Source organism: Mandrillus leucophaeus, unplaced genomic scaffold (assembly GCF_000951045.1).
Source record: "Mandrillus leucophaeus isolate KB7577 unplaced genomic scaffold, Mleu.le_1.0 Scaffold23, whole genome shotgun sequence".
NCBI classification, from domain to species: domain Eukaryota; kingdom Metazoa; phylum Chordata; class Mammalia; order Primates; family Cercopithecidae; genus Mandrillus; species Mandrillus leucophaeus.
Window position 1 is genome coordinate 5,286,805 of NW_012102365.1, and position 20,048 is coordinate 5,306,852.

At 46.7% G+C, this 20,048-nt stretch overlaps 1 protein-coding gene across 1 annotated transcript in view; it reads right to left on the reverse strand.

Annotated features, from left to right (window-relative positions):
- LOC105540980 overlaps positions 1 to 20,048 on the reverse strand; it is a 122,603-nt gene that overhangs the window by 90,946 nt on the left and 11,609 nt on the right. The window lies entirely within an intron of this gene.

The window sequence follows — 20,048 nt, forward strand, 5'->3', positions numbered from 1 at the left end:
CCACACCCATCAGAGCAGCAGTCTCTCCCATTATGGCAGTGGCCACACCCATCAGAGCAGCAGCCCCTCCCATTATAGCAGTGGCCACGCCCATCAAAACAAGCACCCATCACAGCAGCAGCCCCTCTTGCCCTCCTGAGTGAGGAGCTGAACACTTCACACAGGTATCCTCACTGCCTTATTTGTTTTTTTTTTTTATTTTGTCTTGTTTTCTTTTTTTTGAGATGGAGTCTTGCTCTGTCTCCCAGGCTGGAGTGCAGTGGCCCAATCTTGGTTCACTACAACCCGGGTTTCAAGCAATTCTCCCGCCTCAGCCTCCCGAGTAGCTGGGATTACAGGCACCGGCCACCGCACCCAGCTAATTTTTGTATTTTTAATAGAAACAGGGTTTCACCATGTTGGCCATGCTGGTCTCAAACTCCTGACTTCAAGTAATCCACCCACCTCAGCCTCCCAAAGTGCTGGGATTGCAGGCATGAACCACCGCGCCCGGCCCCGCTCACAGCACTTGGTGAGGTGGATGTTATTACCACCTTGTGTTACAGAAGGAGAAACTGAGGCTCCAAGAGGTTACTAACGTATCAATTAGACCATGGAATCCTAGAGTGGGAAGGACCTTAGGAACATGCGTAGCAGGACGAGCTGCAGACAAAACCCCTCAGACACCGAGATAGTGAAGGGAGTGGCTTTAATCAGCTGGGAGCATCGGCAGGCTAGTGATTTAAAATCTGAGCTCGTCAGGTGCTTAACTTCTGTCCCTTTTAAGGGCTCACAGCTCTAAGGGGGTCCACGTGAGAGGGTCGTGATCGATTGAGCAAGCCAGGGGGTACGTGACAGGGGCTGCAAGCACCAGTGGTCAGAGTGAAACAGAACAGAACGGGAGGTTTCCCAATGTCCTTCCATGCGATGTCTGGAATCTATAGATAACATAACCAGTTAGGTCAGGGGTCGATCTTTAACTACCAGGCTTAGATCAGGCAGGCCCAGGCCTGGTTTCGGATCTGGTTCCTTGGTTTTGGATCTGATTCCTAGACGCCAGGCTACCTGCCTTTAGTTTCGCTTCTCTTTCCTTTTCTGAGTATAAAACAATATGAGCGGGTCTCTCTCTTCCCTCATGCCCTCCAGGAGGACTCCCATCTCACAGAAACTGAGGCATGGGGCAGGGCAGTGGCTTGTCTATAGTAAACTGTTCATTATACTTGAGGACCAAACCACCATCAGGGGTTGGGGATACAGAAATGAATCAGACACAGCTCCTACCTTGAAGAACGTCCCAGTTCTTGGAGAGGAGGGTGTTGGTGGGGGTTCCAATATAAATTATGTTTTGTCATTTACCATGAAATGGACAAGCAGGGAAGTGTGTGGAAGGTGCAGACACAATGTAAAGGAGGGAGGAATGAAGTCCATGCAGTCTGGGACCACCAAGGGTGGCTTCTGGGAGGAGGAGGCAGTGCCAGGAAGGAGGTCACATCCCCTGCCTGCCTTCCCAGGGCTCTTTCTGCTTCTCCACAGCCACCTCTTACATAATGATGGTGGTAGAGCGGGATGTATAAAGATATTTTATGTGACAAGTTACCAAACTCCAGTTCAAAAGGCACCTGAGCACAGATGCCCAGAATCAGTCACTGCAGCCCTGTTTATAAGTGAGAAAATCAGAAACAAACGAGTATCCATGGATAGGCGGTGGTTAAGGAACAGATGGAGCATCTGTATCATGAAATCTGGGCACCTGTTCCAAGCACTGCAGCAGGATTGTGGGTGAAGAGAGGGAAAGGAGACATGATAAACTCATTAGTGCTTTTGTCCTGGGTGAAGACACTGGGTTTGTCTAGTGAGGCTGAAAGAGGGGGACAACTCCCTGTCCTTGTCCTCTGCTGGGCCCCCCTCCTCCCCATGCCCATCTTCCTCTCTTTCCCCTGGGTCCTGAGCTTTGCCACACAGATGTTACAGGGACACACCTGTCAGCCTTCTCCCAGCCACACCTGAGGCAATACCATTCATTTATTCACTCATTCATCCATTCACTCCCATCCACTCATTTATTGAGAAACTATTATGTGCCAGACAACATGCTGAACCCAAGGAAGCATGTGCAAAGGCCCTGGGGCAAGAGGCAGCAAGGCAATGACAGAACAGGAAAACAGCCAGAGGGCCTGGGCCCAGACAGGAAGTGAGCAGGCAGTGCCAGATGGGGCTGGGCAGAGGCTGGCAGGAGTGGCGGCTTCATAGAGGACTGTGGTGCTTATCTCTAGAGTAACCAGCAGCCACAGGAGAGTTCTAGCCAGGTAGACCTCAATAGATCACATGGGAACTGATTTACCCAAGTCCCAAAAATGCCTGCCCCCAAGTTCAGTCTTGCCCTGGAAACCCCCAGGGACACAGCAGGGATCAAGGCTAACTGAGCCCCAGCTGCCAGGATCCAGGGCCCAGTCATTCTGGGTGCATGTGGAGGTGACAGTGATGCATGAATATAGTCATTAAATAGGAACTATGTCAGATGACATGTACCATGAATGAAAATGAAACAATGTAAGGGGGACAGAGAGGTACAGGGGCTGCTATGTTAGATGCGGGTGTCACAAAAGGCCCTTGGCAAAGCAGAGGCCATGCGTGACGTGAGAAATTGTTAGCAGCGGAAAGTATCCAAGTCATGGGTCTGCAAAGTATGTTAGTGGCGGAACAAATCCATATCTACGGCTCTCCAGCAATCTCAATCCTTGCCTCCTCAGAAGATAGAATTCGACTGAGGGGCATAAGGCAGGAGAGACGGAGGCAAGTTTTAGAGCAGGAGCGAAAGTTTACTAAAAAGTTTTAGAGTAGAAAAGAAAGGAAGGAAAGAAAGCACACTGGAAGTTCACAGCTAGGATTTCTTCCATGACAGCAGCCTTGGAGCGGCCAGGGCAGCAGAGGGGACACCGACATGCCACGCACCACACCAGGGGCTTTGCATCAAACGTTTGATTTATTTTTCACAATAACATTTGCTCAGTGGTTCTTAAAATCCACCTTTAGTATTTTGGGAAACTGACATTCAGAGCAGTGAAGCACCTGCCCAAGGTCACAGCCAGTGTGTGGCTGAGCTGGGATTCAGCCCCAGGAGAGTCTCACTCAGAAGCCTGTGCTCCAGTGCTAGGGACATGGCTTTGGGTATCCGTACAGGTCTGCAGCAACCTGAATTCTTGCCTCCTCAGCAAAAAGAATTCAACTTAGAGGCAGAGGCAGAAGGAGAGACTGAGGCAAGTCTTAGAGCAGGAGTGAAAGTTACTAAAAAGCTTTAGAGCAGGAAGGAGAGAAAGTACACTTGGAAGAAGGCCAAGGGGGTGACTTGAAGGACACATGCACTTGGCCCAGTGCGGTGGCTCACGCCTGGAATCCCAGCACTTTGGGAGGCCAAGGCGGGTGGATCACGAGGTCAGGAGATCGAGACCATCCTGGCTAACACGGTGAAACCCCGTCTCTACTAAAAATACAAACAATGAACCATGCGTGGTGATGGGCGCCTGTAGTCCCAGCTACTCAGGAGGCTGAGGCAGGAGAATGGTGTGAACCCAGGAGGCGGAGCTTGCAGTGAGCAGAGCTTGCACCACTGCACTCCAGCCTGGGCGACAGTGAGACTCATCAAAAAAAAAAAAAAAGAAAAGAAAAGAAAAGGAAAAAGAAAGACACGTGCACCATTTGACCTTTTGGCTTGGGGTTTTCTGCGTTGACATACGTCCGGGGTCTTGCATCACTTCTCCCAACTCCTAAGATCTTACCGGGAAGCTGCTGAGCTGACCACTAGTTTCAGGTGTTTTCTGTTAGAAGTCAGCCTTTCCCTGGTGCCGGCGGTGACCAGTTATGACTTTAGAGAGACAGTTAGCAACTGCCTGACCATCACCTGATGTTCGCCCAAAACTCCTGGTGTGTGTCTGGGGTGGGGTGGGGTGGGGGGAACCCTCTCCTGTCCTGTTCATACCTGACTAGCTACCCACAGTAACAAAATGAGAAATTGGCCATGCAGATGGGTGGGACATTCCAGGCAGAGGACACAGCAGGTGCAGAGGCCCAAGGCAGGGACGTGCCTGTTAGGCAGCCAGGAGGCCCGTGCAACAGGAGGGGAAGCCTTGAAAGGACCGGGGCTTTATCTGAGTGCCATGAGGAGCCCTTGGGGGGCTTTGAGCAGAGCAAGGACACATCCTGACAGGTTTTCCAAGGATGTCAGTGGCTGCTGAGTGGAGAGCAGTTTGCAGGGGTGGCCGTGGGGGTTTGCAGGGGACAGGTAGTCGGTCCAGAGGTCAACACATAGTCGAGGCAAGAGTGGAGGCTGGCCTCGGTTCATCCGGAGCCTCCTGTTTTATAACCTCCTTTTTCCACCTGACCATGCCTCAGGCACATCCTCTAGGTCAACACACAAAACTCCTCCTCATCCTTTCTAGCAGCCGCCCACACCACACCGTATGAATGCCTCATGATTTCTTTCACCACTTCCTCTCCATGGACACACTTTATGTGTTTTGGATTTTCTCAATTATAGACAGAGCTGCAGGACTGATCCTGGGCACCTGCGCTCAGATGCCCTCCAGCTGCATTTGGTTTACTTAACACAGTAACCACACAGTGTCCTGACCCACACAGGGGAGCTTCTGTTCACTCCTGGAGAATTCCTTGCTTTGCCCCCTTCCTCCTCTTCTCACACCACCCCAGACCTCAAGGGCCTTGTTCAGCTGTGGGCTGTGTCCTGGGACAGCACCTGGCCTGTTGGTGAAGCTCGGCGTCCTGGTGTCCTACAGCAGCCGTGTTCCCAGCACTGGAGCATGGGCTTCTGAGTGAGACTCGCCTGGGGCTGAATCCCAGCTCAGCCACACACTGGCTGCGACCTTGGGCAGGTGCTTTACTGCTCGGAATGTCAGTTTCCCAAAATACTAAAGGTGGATTTGAATAACCACCGAGCAAATGTTATTGTGAAAAACAAATCAAACGTTGAATGCAAAGCCCCTGGTGTGGTGCGTGGCATGTCGGTGTCCCCTCTGCTCCCCGGCCCCTCCAAGGCTGCTGTCAAGGAAGAAGTTCTAGCTGTGAGCGTCTTTTCAGCACCATCAAGATGTAATTGAAACGTGGAGTGGATGAGGCTGAGCAGTCAGTTCCATGAGACCCCCCTTCCCACGGGGGCCTCTGTCTGTCCAGGGTGTGATGGGAGCCTCTCACTGATTTACGCCAGGCCGTCCATGCTCTGGCTCCCAGCACCCAATGTCTCCCAAGGTCTCTGAAGGAAAAAGACCTAGGCTGGAGGGCTGGGCTCCTGACCACACAGGACCCGGATGTCAGGGAGGGGGCACATGTCAGCCTCAGATATGTAGGAGTGGGGGGACCCAGCTGGGAGGGAGGACTCTGTTCTCCAGTTGCACAGGGAACTTGATTCCTGACCCACAGCAGCAGATAAAATATAGGTGTTCTTGTAAGCTGCCAAGTGTTTGATGCCTTCTTTCCCATAGAAGATTAATATAAGGGGAGTGTACAGGGCACAGCCCTGCCTGCCTCCTTCTTGAGGGAGGGCAGAGTTCACTGGAAAAAAAAAAAAAAGCCAGCCCCAGCACACCTGCAGAACTGGACCATCATCATCAACCAGCCCCTGCCCCACACCTGGCACTTATTTAACTTATTCACCAGCACACCAGGGCTGAGGGGGGATTAGCAAGTATCTGAGATGCACCCCATCCGCCCCTCTGCCCTGGCCCCAGCCCAGATGGGCACTGTCCTCCCTCCCCCAGGCCTGCCCCACACTGTCCCATGCTGTTGCCAGTTGCTCTTCTCAGGCACACTCTGACCTTGCCATCCCCCTGCTTAGGAACAGTCAAGGGCTCCACATTTGCCACTGAAGGAAGCCAGTATGCTTAGCAGGTGAGGCTGCCTGTGATCCCACCTGAACATGTCCTATGGGAGAGGGGACAGTGGTTAAGACCCAAACTCTGGAGCCAGGACACCACAGTCCAACTCCTGGCTCTGCCACCTGCCGGGTTAGCCACATACCCTCTCTGAGCCTCAGTGTTCTCCTCTGTAAAATGATGATTGTTTTCCCTCAGGGAGTCTACTTCACAGAGTTGCTGAGCAAAGGAATGTATGTAAGCATGTAAAATGCTTAGGATGCCCAGTGCCTGGTAAGCTCTCTGTGCATGCCCATGCTTGTGATCTGTTAGGTGGGTATTTGGAGGTAGTTTATGTACGTTATCCTTCTGGGATCAGGCTTTCCTCCCACCCCTGTCCACCCCACCTCTTGGACTGACCTCTCAGAGGAACCAGTGCATTTCCTTCCAAGCTCAGCCAGAAGAGTTGGGTTTTCCATCACCTGCAACCACACAGGCCAAGCCTGCCCTCTAAGTGTCTTCATCCTTTCCTGCTCCTGGACCTGAGACCTCTGCTCTAGCCCCACTGACTGGTCCCTCCCAGACACCAGCACTTTCCCACCCCTAGGTCTTCACTCTTGTGGTTCCCTCTTCCTAAATACCAATCGCCATCTCCTAAACGCTTGTTCTTCCAAAATGCTGCATGTCCTTCAATGCACCAGCACCCATGAACCTTGAAAGCACAGCACAGAGGAAAGAGATGGGCTTTTATCCCTGCTCTGTCCCTTACCCACTAAGTGAGCACAGACTCCTTGTTTAACCTCCCCAACCTCAGTATACTCATCCGGCATGTGCAGGCAATAAAAACAATCCTACAGGGCTCCGGGGTGGATTGAGCGCCGCAGTTCACAACAAAGGCCTGGTGCACAGTCGGTGCCGAATCATCGCAGTCAGTGCTGAGATGACTTATGCCAGCTTTGCCTCCAGCACTTCACCTCCAGAAGAGCAGGTGGGAACCCCAGGGAAACCTTACCCAGCAGCCTCACTTTAGGAAAAAGAAATAGAAAATATTCTAATTCCGAAGAGTAAATGTCAGAGGCGTGGGAAGGAGTCAGAGGTTCTGAAAATAAACACAGTCACTGAAAGGAGGGAGGGAGAGAAAGGAGGGGGCGGAGGTGCAGGGCTGGAGTGAGAGGCAGAGAGGAGATGCCCAAGTATGGGAGAGGCAGAGTCAGAGATGGAGCCAGAGACAGAGAGCCAGAGACAGAGGGTAGGGGGACAGAGGGAGAGAAACAGAGCCAGAGACACGGGAGGAGGGAGAGAAACAGAACCAGAGACAGAGGGGAGGAGGGAGAGAAACAGAGCCAGAGACAGAGGGGAGGAGGGAGAGAAACAGAGCCAGAGACAGAGGGGAGGAGGGAGAGAAACAGAGCCAGAGACAGAGGGGAGGAGGGAGAGAAACAGAGCCAGAGACAGAGGGGAGGAGGGAGAGAAACAGAGCCAGAGACAGAGGGGAGGAGGGAGAGAAACAGAACCAGAGACAGAGGGGAGGAGGGAGAGAAACAGAGTCAGAGACAGAGGGGAGGAGGGAGAGAAACAGAGCCAGAGACAGAGGGGAGGAGGGAGAAAGAGACAGAGACAGAAGGGAGGAGGGAGAGAGACAAAACCAGAGACAGAAGGGAGGAGGGAGAGAAACAGAGCCAGAGACAGAGGGGAGGAGGGAGAGAGAGAGACAGATACAGAGACAGAGGGGAGAAAGGAGAGAGGGGAAGAGAGAGAAACAAAAGATAGAGACAGAAGGGAGGAGGGAGACAGAGACAGAGAGTCAGAGACAGAGGGGATGAGGGAGAGAGACAGAGAGACAGAGACAGAGGTGAGGAGGGAGACAGAGAACCAGAGACAGAGGGGAGGAGGGACAGAGGGGGAGAGAGATGAGAGACAGAGACAGAGGGGAGGAGAGAGGGGGAGAGAGATGGAGACAGGCACAGAGATGAACAGGGGGAGAGAGGACAGGGAGAGAGACACAGAGATCCTTTACATTCTGGACCAGTCTTCACTTAAGTTCCACTCCCCCTCAACAAAAGTGGCCTCACCTGTAAAATGCAGACGTTAGACTAAGTCAGAGGTGGCAAACTGATGGCTGCAGAATGTATCCACCTGTGCATATGGTTTTTTTTTTTTCTGCATAAAGTATTTTTTTTCAAAATTGGGTGGACTTCCAAAGTTTACAAATGGGGATATATTGCCTAAAAATTCAGACCTCTGTCTCTTGGCAGCATCGGGAGGCTGGCCTCTTGGGGCTTGCACTCTGACCTGGGCAGTTGGCTGAGTGAGGCAGCTTTTGCCTGCTGCCGGAGGGCATGCATGCTCCAGGTAGCCACAGTCCTGCCACTCCTGACCACCCCTCAGCATGGAGGCCGACCACCGGATTCTTTGGTGTCATGCTTGCTCTGTTTTGTGCTTACACTGGAACACCTCCTGCCCTTTAAAATATTCCCGGTGATCCCTGGACCACAGAATCTAGCTCTAAGACCCACCGGTCCATCCTGAGAGTTTATGACCATCTCAGCTCAAATATCAACTCCTTGGAGAGGCCTTCCTGAGATAACACAGCCCTCTCACCTTCAACCTCATGCTTCATCCCATTGCTCAGGAATCAGAGACAGAACCAACCAGGAGTGAGTGAGTGGCTGGGCCAGCTCCAGTTTCCCATCTGAGAAATGACCTGAGGTTTGGCAGGGGTGGGGAGAGGAGGTTTGTACTAGACGGCTGTGAGCAGAACAACTCCAGAACCAAGTCCAGTCTATTTCTGGGAGGGGCAGGGTCCAGGGCTCTCCCTGACGCAAGTGGAGATGGGACCCTTTTAGAGGAGACCACTCTAGGGGTCTGTACCTGGAACAGGTAAAATGGGATCCTGGGGATTCTTTAGGGCAGCTTCTAAGGGACGACCAGAACAAAAGAGCCCCATTCAGCCTTGAGTGAAGGGCCTTAGGATCAGGACCTCCTGCCACAGCAGGAGGATAGCTCAGCTGGAAGTCCCCTCCCCACCCCAGAAAAACATGCCCTGGAACCCTGGGAGGAACCAGGAGCCCCACTGACCACTGATTTGCTGAGTGGCCCTAGGGAAGTCACTTATGAATCCACACCTCCATTTCCTCCCCTGCCTGCAGGAGCCATAACCTAACCCCTCTCCCCAGCCCCCCAGAACCTGGAAGGTAAAAGGCCACAGGGTAGTCCACAGCCCTGAGCAGGGGAAGAAGACAACACAGGCATTTATCAACACTGCAAAGGCCTGGGTGGCAGACAGAGGACCCCATTCACTGACCATGTTAAGCCTTCTGCCCTGCGCTCACCTTCAACATCGAGGAGCAGAAGCATCTTCCTCTATGTGGCGATTCACGGCCCACGGATGGGGCAGCCCCTTCCCACCTCTCAGGAGCCACGGGTCCATGTACTGGACAAATTGAGCAGCTCTGTGGTGGTCGTTCCCTGGTGAATTAAAGGATGTTAGTGGGAGAAAGAGGCTCATATTGCAGGGCTTATTGCATACCAGACTCTGCCTGCTATATAGGCAGAATACTTATTTCTGACAGCAAAAACATTTATACCCCCATTTCGCAAATGAGGAAACTGAGGCTCAGGTTGAATAAGGTCACATAGCTGGTAAATGGCCTCAGGCTTAGTCCAACAGCCCTTAGAAATCCCTGCCTTGGTGTCTGCACCCAGACCTTACCTGGTCTTGGCTCCCATACCTGTGGGCCAATGGCAGCTCCCAGGACAGGCAGATCTCACACCTCCAAAGTTGAAATCTGTCCCCTATAAGTTTCCTCTGAGATCCCAGCTCTGCGTCTGGCGTCTTTGCACATCACGTAGGATCACCCACCTAACAGCCTCGGGCATCAGCAGCCACAAAAGCACCACCAACGGTAACAGCTAACCTTTGTGGAATGCTCATTACTTGCCAGACCATTCATTTTTGTGTATGGGACAAGATATGGAATCAATTTTTAGAAATATGGATATCCAGTTTTTGTTTCAGCACCATTTATCGAAAAGATGATCCTTTATCCACTGAATTGCCTTTACATTTTTGTCAAAAATAAGTTGTCCTTAATGGGTGGATTTATTTCTGCATTCTCCATTTTGTTCCATTGATCATTTTGTCTATCTTGATGCCAGTACCACATTCTCTTAATTATTGTAGCATTATCCTATGTCTTGAAGTCAGGTAATATTCATTCCCCAACTTTGATCTTTTCAACAGCTGTGTTGGCTATTCTTTACATTTTGATATGAATTTTAGAATCAACTTGGCAATTACTGCAAAACACTTCTGGGATTCAGTTGAGATTATTTGGAATCTATAAGTCAATTTATGAAGAATTAACATCTTAATAATAATGGGTCTTCCAACCCATGAACACTGTCTCTCTGTCTACTTAAGTAGTTCTAAATTTCTCTCAAATTTTTTTTTACAATTTTCAGTGTATATATCTTTTTGTCAGATTTATCACTAATGAATTTATATTTCTTATGCTATTGCAAATGATATTGACTTTCTATTGCAATTTCCAATTATTCATTCCCAATATGTAGAGACGCAGTTGATTTTTGTGTATTGATTATAAGGCCTGAAAACTTGCTAAACTCATTTTTCAGTAAAAAGTATAGTTTTTAAAAATAGATTCTATATCTGTGAATAATGACAGATTTACTTCTTTCTTTAATCCTTTAATTAAATCTGGATGCCCTTAATTTCTTTTTCTTGCTTTGTTGCATTGGTTACAACCTCCACTACATTGTCAAATAGGAGTGGTGATGCTGGGTTTTACCTTGTTCCTGATCTCAAGGCAAAAAGCCTTCAGTCTTTCATCAGTAAGTATGATGTTAGTGGCTGATATATTGTGGGTGCCCTTTATCAAGATGAAAGAGTTCACTTCTATTCCTACTTTGCTGAGAGCTTTTATCAGAAATGGCTCTTGAATTTTGTGAAATAGTTGTACTACATCTAGTGCAATGATCATTTGGTTTTACAATATCAAGAATTACATTGATTGATTTTTTAATATTAAACCAGCCTTGCATTCTAAGAAAAATTCCACTTGGCCATGATGCATCTTCTTTTTTCTTTTTCTTTTTCTTTATTTCTTTTTTTCTTTTTTCTTTTTGAGACGGAGTTTCGCTCTTGTTGCTCACCCAGGCTGGAGTGTAATGGTGCAATCTCAGCTCACCACAACCTCTGCTTCCAGGGTTCAAGTGATTCTCCCACCTCAGCCTCCTGAGTAACAGGGATTACAGGCATGCACCACCACTCCCGACTAATTTTGTATTTTTAGTAGAGAAGGGGTTTCTCCTTGTTGGTTAGGCTGGTCTCAAACTCCCAACCTCATGTGATCCACTTGCATTGGCCTTCCAAAGTGCTGGGATTACAGGCAAAAACCACTGGGCCTGGCCACCATAATGCATTTTCTATCTTATATATTGCTGGATTTGATTTTCTGAATTTTGTTTAAAAACCTTAAACCTATGTTTATGAGGAATACCATTCTATAGTTTTCTTTTCTAGTAATGTCTTTGCATGATTTTGATATCAGGATGTCTTAGTCTATTTTGTGTTGCTTTAGGAATATACCTGAGACTATATAATTTATATAGAACAGAAATTTATTTCCCACAGTCCTAGAGACTAGGAAGTTCAAGGTCAAGGCACCAGTAGGATAGGGTACAGTCTTTCTGCTTCCATGATGGTGCCTTGAACATTGCATCTTGCAGAGGGGAGACATGCTGTGTTCTCACGTTAGAAGGCAGATGTACAAAAGATGTGAACTCTCTCCTTCAAGCCCTTTTATAACAGCATTAATCCATCCATGGGGGCAGAATTCTCATGATGTAAATACCTCCCAAAAGCCCTCACCTCCCCATACTGTTGCATTGGGGATTAGGTTTCAACACGAAATCAAGAAAGGACAAAAGCATTCAAACCATAGCACAGGGAAATACTGGACTCACAGAATGAATTAGCAAGTGGTCCCTCCTCTTCAATTGTATGGAAAACTTTGTGTAGATTTGATATTATTTCATCTTTAAATATTTTGTAGAATTCTGTAGAGAAGCTATCTAGGTCTTGAGTTTTCTAGAGGGAAGGCTTTGTTTTGTTTTGTTTTTGTTTTTGTTTTTGAGGCAAAGTCTTGTCCTGTCACCTAGACTAGATGCAGTTGTATGATCATAGTTCACTGCAGCCTCAAACTTCCGGGCTCAAGTGATCCTCCCACTTCAGCCTCGTGAGTAGCTGAGACTATAGGCACACACCAGCATGCCTGTCTAACTTTTTAGTTTTTCTAGAGATGTGGGTGTCACTATGTTGCTGTTGCCCAGGCTGGGCTTGAACTCCTGAATTCAAGCAATCCTCCCACTTCAGCCTCCCAAAGTGCTGGGATTACAAGTGTGAGCCACTGCACCTAGCTATTCATGGGAGATTTTTAACTGCAAGTTCAATTATTCAATTTCTCTAAGAGGCATGGGATTATCCTGGCAGTTGATTTCTTCTTGAGTGATCTTTGGTAATTTATGTATTTAAACAAATTTATCTACATAGGTTGTCAAGTTTGTTTGCATAAAGTTGTTTATACTATTCCTTTACACTCATTTTAATACCTGTAGAACTGATAGCAATCTTACTTCTCTCATTTCTGATATTAGTGATTTATAATTTCCCTCTTTTTTCTCAATCCTTTGGATATACAGTTATTATTTTATTAATCTTCTCAACTAGATTTTATTATAATTTATGTTAATATGTTGTCTATCTCATTAATTTTTGGTCTGATCTTTATTATCTTTTCTCTGTTTTGAGCTTAAATTGCTCCTCTAAGCTCTTCCAGCTTCTTAACATGGAAGCCAAAGCCATTGGTTTGAGACTTTCTCATTTTCTAATATAGGTGTTTTGTGCCACAAATTCCTCCTAAAGTACTGCTTTCATGGAATGTCATAAATTTTGGTATGTCAGGTTTTAATTTTCATTCAGTTCAAAATACTTCTTAATTTTTCTTTTGATTTATTCTTCGAGACTTTGTTTATGCAATCAATCTTGATCAGTGTTTCACATGCATTTGATTATAATATGTATCCCGCTATTGTTGGGTACAGAGTTTTATAAATGCCTATTAGAACAAGTTGTTTGATGTGTCTTTTATATCCTTTTTGACTCTGTGTCTACTTGTTCTTGTCAGGCATCTGAGCCCAAGCTAAGCCATCATATCCCCTGTGACCTGCATGTATACATCCAGATGGCCTGAAGCAACTGAAGATCCACAAAAGAAGTGAAAATAGCCTTAACTGATGACATTCCACCATTGTGATTTGTTCCTTCCCCACCCTAACCGATACGATATAGTCTCCCCCTCCCTTAAGAAGGTACTTTGTAATATTCTCCCCGCCCTTGAGAAGGTACTTTGTACGCCTATCCGAAACCTGTAAGAACTAATGATAATCCCACCACCTTTTGCTGACTCCTTTTTCAGACTCAGTCTGCCTGCACCCAGGTGAAGTAAACAGCCCTGTTGCTCACACAAAGCCTGTTGGTGGACTCTCTTCACACGGACGCAAGTGACATTCGGTGCTGAAGACCCGGGACAGGAGGACTCCTTCAGGAGACCAGTCCCCTGTCCTCACCCTCACTCCGTGAGGAGATCCACCTATGACCTCAGGTCCTTAGACCAACAAGCCCAAGGAACATCTCACCAATTTCAAATTGGGTAAGTGGTCTTTTCACTCTCTTCTCCAGTCTCTTTTGCTACCCTTCAATCTCCCTGTCCTTCCAATTCCAGTTCTTTTCCTCTCTAGTAGAGACAAAGGAGACACATTTTATCCACGGACCCAAAACTCCAGTGCCGGTCACGGACTTGGGGAAGACGGTCTTCCCTTGGTGTTTAATCACTGCAGGGATGCCTGCCTGATTATTCACCCACATTTCATTGGTGTCTGATCATTGTGGGGACGCCTGCTTTGGTCATTCACCCACATTTCCTTGGTGGCAAGTCAATTGCAGGGATGCCTGCTTTGGCTGCTCAGCCACATTGCAGCCCAGGGCTGCTCACCACCCCCTCCCTTCTCCATGTCTCTACCCTCTCTTTTTTCTGGGCTTGCTTCCTTCACTATGGGCAACCTTCCACCCTCCATTCCTCCTTCTTCTCCCTTAGCCTGTGTTACCAAAAACTTAAAACCTCTTCAACTCACACCTGACCTAAAACCTAAGTGTCTTATTTTCTTCTACAATACCGCTTGGCCCCAATACAAACTCAACAATAGTTCCAAGTAGCCAGAAAATGGCACTTTTGATTTCTCCATTTTGTAAGACCTGGATGATTTTTGTTGAAAAATGAGCAAATGGTCTGAGGTGCCTGACGTCCAGGCATTCTTTTACACATCGGTCGCTCCCTAGTCTCTGCTCCCAATGCAACTCATCCCAAATCTTTCTTCTTTCTCTCCTGTCTGTTCCTTCAGTCTCCACCCCAAGTTCTGAGTCCTTTGAATCCTTCTTTTCTACAGACTCATCTGACCTCTCCACTTCTCCCCAGGCTGCTCCTCGCCAGGCCAAGCCAGGTCCCAATTTTTCCTCAGCCTCTGCTCCCCCACCGTATAATCCTTCTATCACCTCCCCTCCTCACACCCGGTCCAGCTTACAGTTTTGTTCCGTGACTAACCCTCCCCCACCTGCCCAACAATTTCCTCTTAAAGAAGTGGCTAGAGCTAAAGGCATAGTCAAGGTTAATGCTCCTTTTTCTCTATCAGACTTTTCCCAAATCAGTTAGCATTTAGGCTCTTTTTCATTAAATATAAAAACCCAGCCCAGTCCATGGTCCATTTGGCAATAACCCTTACATGCTTTACCACCCCAGACCCAGAGGGGCCAGAAGGCCATCTTATTCTCGATATGCATTTTATTACCCAATCTGCTCCCGACATTAGAAAAAACTCCAAAAATTAGATTCTGGCCCTCAAACCCCACAACAGAACTTAATTAACCTCGCCTTCAAGGTGTACAATAATAGAGAAGTGTGGCAATTACTTGCCTGTGCTGTGAGAGAAACCCCAACCACATCTCCAGCACACTAGAACTTCAGAACACCTAAACCGCAGTGGCCAGGTGTTCCTCCAGGACCTCCTCCCCCAGGTTCTTGCTTCAAGTGCCAGAAATCTGGCCACTGGGCCAAGGAATGCCCACAGCCCAGGTTTCCTCCTAAGCTGTGTCCCATCTGTGTGGGACCCCACTGGAAATCAGACTGTCCAACTCACCTGGCAGCCACTCCCAGAGCCCCTGGAACTCTGGCCCAAGGCTCTCTGACTGACTTCTTCCCAGATCTTCTCGGCTTAGCGGCTGAAGACTGACACAGCCCGATCGCCTTGGGAGCCTCCTGGACCATCACAGATGCTTTGGGTAACTTTTATAGTGGAGGGTAAGTCAGTCCCCTTCTTAATAAATACGGAGGCTACCCGCTCCCCATTACCTTCTTTTAAAGGGCGTGTTTCCCTTGCCTCCATAACTGTGTGGGTATTGGACAAGTATAATCCACAATTATAGGACACCTCTACTCCCTCCTTGGTGACTGATCATGCACCCCTTACTATCCCATTAAAACCTAATCACCCTTACCCTGCTGAATGCCAGTAACCCATCCCACAGCATGCTTTAAAAGGATTAAAGCCTGTTATCACTCTCCTGTTACAGCATGGCATTTTAAAGACTATAAACTCTTCTTACAATTCCCCCAATTATACCTGTCCAAACACCAGACAAGTCTTACAGGTTAGTCCAGGATCTGTACCTTATCAACCAAATTGTCTTGCCTATCCACCCTGTGGTGTCAAACCCATATACTCTCCTATCCTCAATACCTTCCTCCACAACCCATTATTCTGTTCTGGATAAACCTAGCTGACCCCATAAATCCTAAATCCTTTCCCCATTCCCCTTTCCATTCCTTAAAAAACAGCCCTAAAAGCTGCTCCCACACTAGCTCTCGCTAACTCATCCCAACCCTTTTCATTACACACAGCCAAAGTACAGGGCTGTGCAGTCAGAATTCTTACACAAGAGCCATGACCGTGCCCTGTAGCATTTCTGTCCAAACAACTTGACCTTACTGTTTTAGCCTAGCCCTCATGTCTGCGTGCAGTGGCTGCCACTGCTTTAACGCTTTCAGAGGCCCTCAAAATCACAAGCTATGCTACACTTACTCTCTACAGTTCTCATAACTTTCAAAATCTATTTTCCTCACACTTGACACATAGACTTTCTGCCCCCCCAGCTCCTTCAGCTATATTCACTCTTTGTTGAGTCTCCCACAATGACCACTTTTCCTGTCCTGGACTTCAATCCGGCCTCCCACATTATTCCAGATATCACACCTGACCCCCATGACTGTATCTCTCTGATCCACCTGACATACACTCCATTTCCCCATATTTCCTTCTTTCCTGTTCCTCACCCTGATCACACTTGGTTTATTGATGGCAGTTCCACCAGGCCTAATCGCCACTTACCAGCAAAGGCAGACTATGCTATAGTATCTTCCACATCTATCATTGAGGCTACTGCTCTGCCCCCCTCCACTACCTCTCAGCAAGCCAAACTCATTGCCTTAACTTGGGCCCTCATTCTCGCAAAGGGACCATGCATCAATATTTATACTGACTCAAGATATGAGTCAATATATGCCTTCCATATCCTACACCACCATGCTGTTATATTGGCAGAAAGAAATTTCCTCACTACACAAGAGTCCTCCATCATTAATCCTCCTTAATAAAAACTCTTCTTAAAGCCACTTTACTTCCAAAGAAAACTGGAGTCGTTCACTGCAAGGGCCATCAAGAAGCATCAGATTCCATCGCTCAAGGCAATGCTTATGATGATAAGGTAGCTAAAAAAGCAGCTAGCATTCTAACTGCTGTCCCTCATGGCCAGTTTTTCTTCTTTTTGGTCACTCTTACTTACTCTTCTATTGAAGTTTCCACCTATCAATCCCTTTCCACTCAAGGCAGATGGTTCTTAGACCAAAAAAAAAAAAAAAAAAAAATTCCTTCCAGTCTCACAGGCCCATTCTATTCTGTCATCATTTCATAACCTCTTCCATGTAGGTTACAAGCTGTTAGCCTGCCTCTTAAAACCTCTCATTTCCTTTCCATTGTGAAAATCTATCCCCAGTCCTCCACTCTTGACTCCCTCATGGAGTGGATAGATGATCTTTGCTGACAGGACACACTCCAATACTTTCACCCTGATGAAGTCGTATTCTTTACTTTTATACTCACTCTTATTCTCATTCCCATTTTTATGCCGCCCTCTACCTCTCCCCAGCTATCTCCACCACACTATCAATCTCACTCACTCTCTCCTAGCCATTTCTAATCCTTTAACAAACAATTGCTGACTTTGCATTTCTCTTTCCTCCAAAATTGCCCAGGCCCTGACTTACTCACTGCTGACAAAAGGGAAATCTGTATATTTTTAAATGAAGAGTGTTGCTTTTATCTAAATCAATCTGGCCTAGTATATGACAACATCAAAAAACTCAAGGATAGAGCCTAAAAGCTCGCCAGCCAAGCAAATAATTACGCTGAACCCCCTTGGACTTTCTCTAATTGGATGTCCTGGGTATTCCCAATTCTTAGTCCTTTAATACATATTTTTCTCCTTCTTTTATTTAGACCTTGTGTCTTCTGTTTAGTTTCTCAATTCATACAAAACCGCATCCAGGCCATCACCAATCATTCTATAAGACAAATGCTCCTTCTAACCCCATGATATCACCCCTTATCCCCAAATCTTTCTTCAGTTTAATCTCTCCCACTGTAGGTTCCCACACCGCCACAATCCTGCTCGAAGCAGCCCTGAGAAACATCACCCATTATCTCTCCATACCACCCCCAAAAATTTTTGCTGCCCCAACATTTCACCACTACTTTGTTTTGTTTTTCTTATTAATATAAGAAGACAGGAATGTCAGGCCTCTAAGCCCAAGCTAAGCCATCATATCCCCTGTGACCTGCACATATATATCCAGATGGCCTGAAGCAACTGAAGATCCACAAAAGAAGTGAAAATAGCCTTAACTGATGACATTCCACCATTGTGATTTGTTCCTGCCCCACCCTAAGTGATACAATATAGTCTCCCCTGCCCTTGAGAAGGTACTTTGTAATATTCTCCCTGCCCTTAAGAAGGTACTTTGTATGCCTATCCAAAACCTATAAGAACTAATGATCATCCCGCCACCCTTTTCTCTCCTTTTTTGGACTCAGCCCGCCTGCACCTGGGTGAAGTAAACAGCCTTGTTGCTCACACAAAGCCTGTTGGAGGTCTCTTCACACAGACGCATGTGACAGTTCTACCAGTTATTACGAGAGTGAGGACTAAACTGTGGTATTTTTATCTTGCCCAAATTCCTATCTAAGGGATCTGGGGAGTCATACCCAACAAATCATAAATTCTCATCCGATGGATTTTATTTAACACTATATATCATGATTTACTTTCCAACCTCACTCTGGCATAACATTATGAGACAAAGAAGAAAATCAAAAATCAAAATATTTCACCCCCAAACATACTTATTTGCCATATTTTAAAATAGCCCTGCAAACTTGTTCTTTGTGGGGGAAAATTTGCATCTGTAAGAATCTCTATTAACATAGCTAGCTCTTTTTCTCTCAGATCCTTCCAATCCTAAAGAGATTAACTAAAATCTGAATAGGACACATTTGTCATCTATTGTCTCTAAGGGCAACCACTATAAGACTTCAAAGGAACTTTGTTCTACATATCTTGTATCTTAACCTGAACATTCCGTTTCTGTCTATCCCAGGTTTTGTTTTGTGTTTTTTTTTTTTTTTTTTTGAGACAGAGTCTCACTCTGTCACCCAGGCTAGAGTGTAGTGGTGCAATCTCGGCTCACTGCAACCTCCGCCTTCCAGGTTCAAATGATTCTCCTGCGTCAGCCTCCTAAGAGGCTGGGACTACAGGCACACAATACCATGCCCAGCTAATTTTTGTATTTTTAGTAGATTGGGTTTTACCATGTTGGCCAGGATGGTCTCGATCTCCTGACCTCGTGATCCACCCACCTGGGCCTCCCAAAGTGCTGGGATTATAGGCGTGAGCCACCATGCCTAGGCTGTCTCTCCCAGGTCTTTAGACAAACTCAACCAATTGTCAACCAGAAAATGTTTAAATTCGCCTACAGCCTGGAAGCCCCCTATTCCCCACTTTGGGTTGTCCTGCATTTCTGAACCAAACCATTGTTTTTCTTAAATGTATTTGATTGATGTCTCAGGCCTCCCTAAATATATATAAAACCAAGCTGTACCCCGACCACCTTGGACACATGTTCTCAGGACATCCTGAGGGCTGAGTCATGGGCCATGGTCACTCATATTTGGCTCAGAATAAATCTTCTCTAATATTTTACAGACTTCAACTCTTTTCGTCGACAAGAGGGATATGAAAGTTTTTCACTGTATAGATTTGTCGATTTCTCTTTGCAGTTCTATTTTTGTTTCACTGTTTTTAAGCTCTGCTTCTTCATGTATCTGAGTGTAGGACTCATATTCTCTTGATGAATTGAAATCTTTATCATTATCAAATGACTCACTTTATTCCTGGTAATATCATTCTTTGCCCTGAAATCTATTCTGATATTAATATAGCCACTCTTGCTTTTTATTGATTATTGCTAGAATGAAATATAGTTTTCTATCCTTTTATTTTATTTTGTTTTTTCCTTTTAGAGAGTGGGTCTTGCTCTGTCACCCAGGCTGAAGTGCAGTGGTGCAATCACAGCTCACTGCAGCCTTGACCTCCCAGGTTCAAGTGATCCTCCTACCTCTGCCTTTAAAGAAACTGGGACTACAGGTACGCCACCATGCCTGGCTAATTTTTGTATATTTTGTAGAGATGGAGGTCTCACTATGTTGCCCTGGCTGGTCTTGAACTCTTGGCCTCAAGCCCTCCTCCCACGTTGGCCTCCCAAAGTGCCAGGATTCCAGGTGTGAGCCACTGTGCCCGGCCTATCCTTTTACTTTTAATCTGTTTGTACCTTAATATTTAAAGCGTATTTCTTGTGATACCATATAGTTGAGTCTTGCTCTTTAATCTGATAATTTCCACACTTAATTGATGGTGTTTATACCATTTTCACTTAATGTGATTATTAATACACTTAGTTTTTA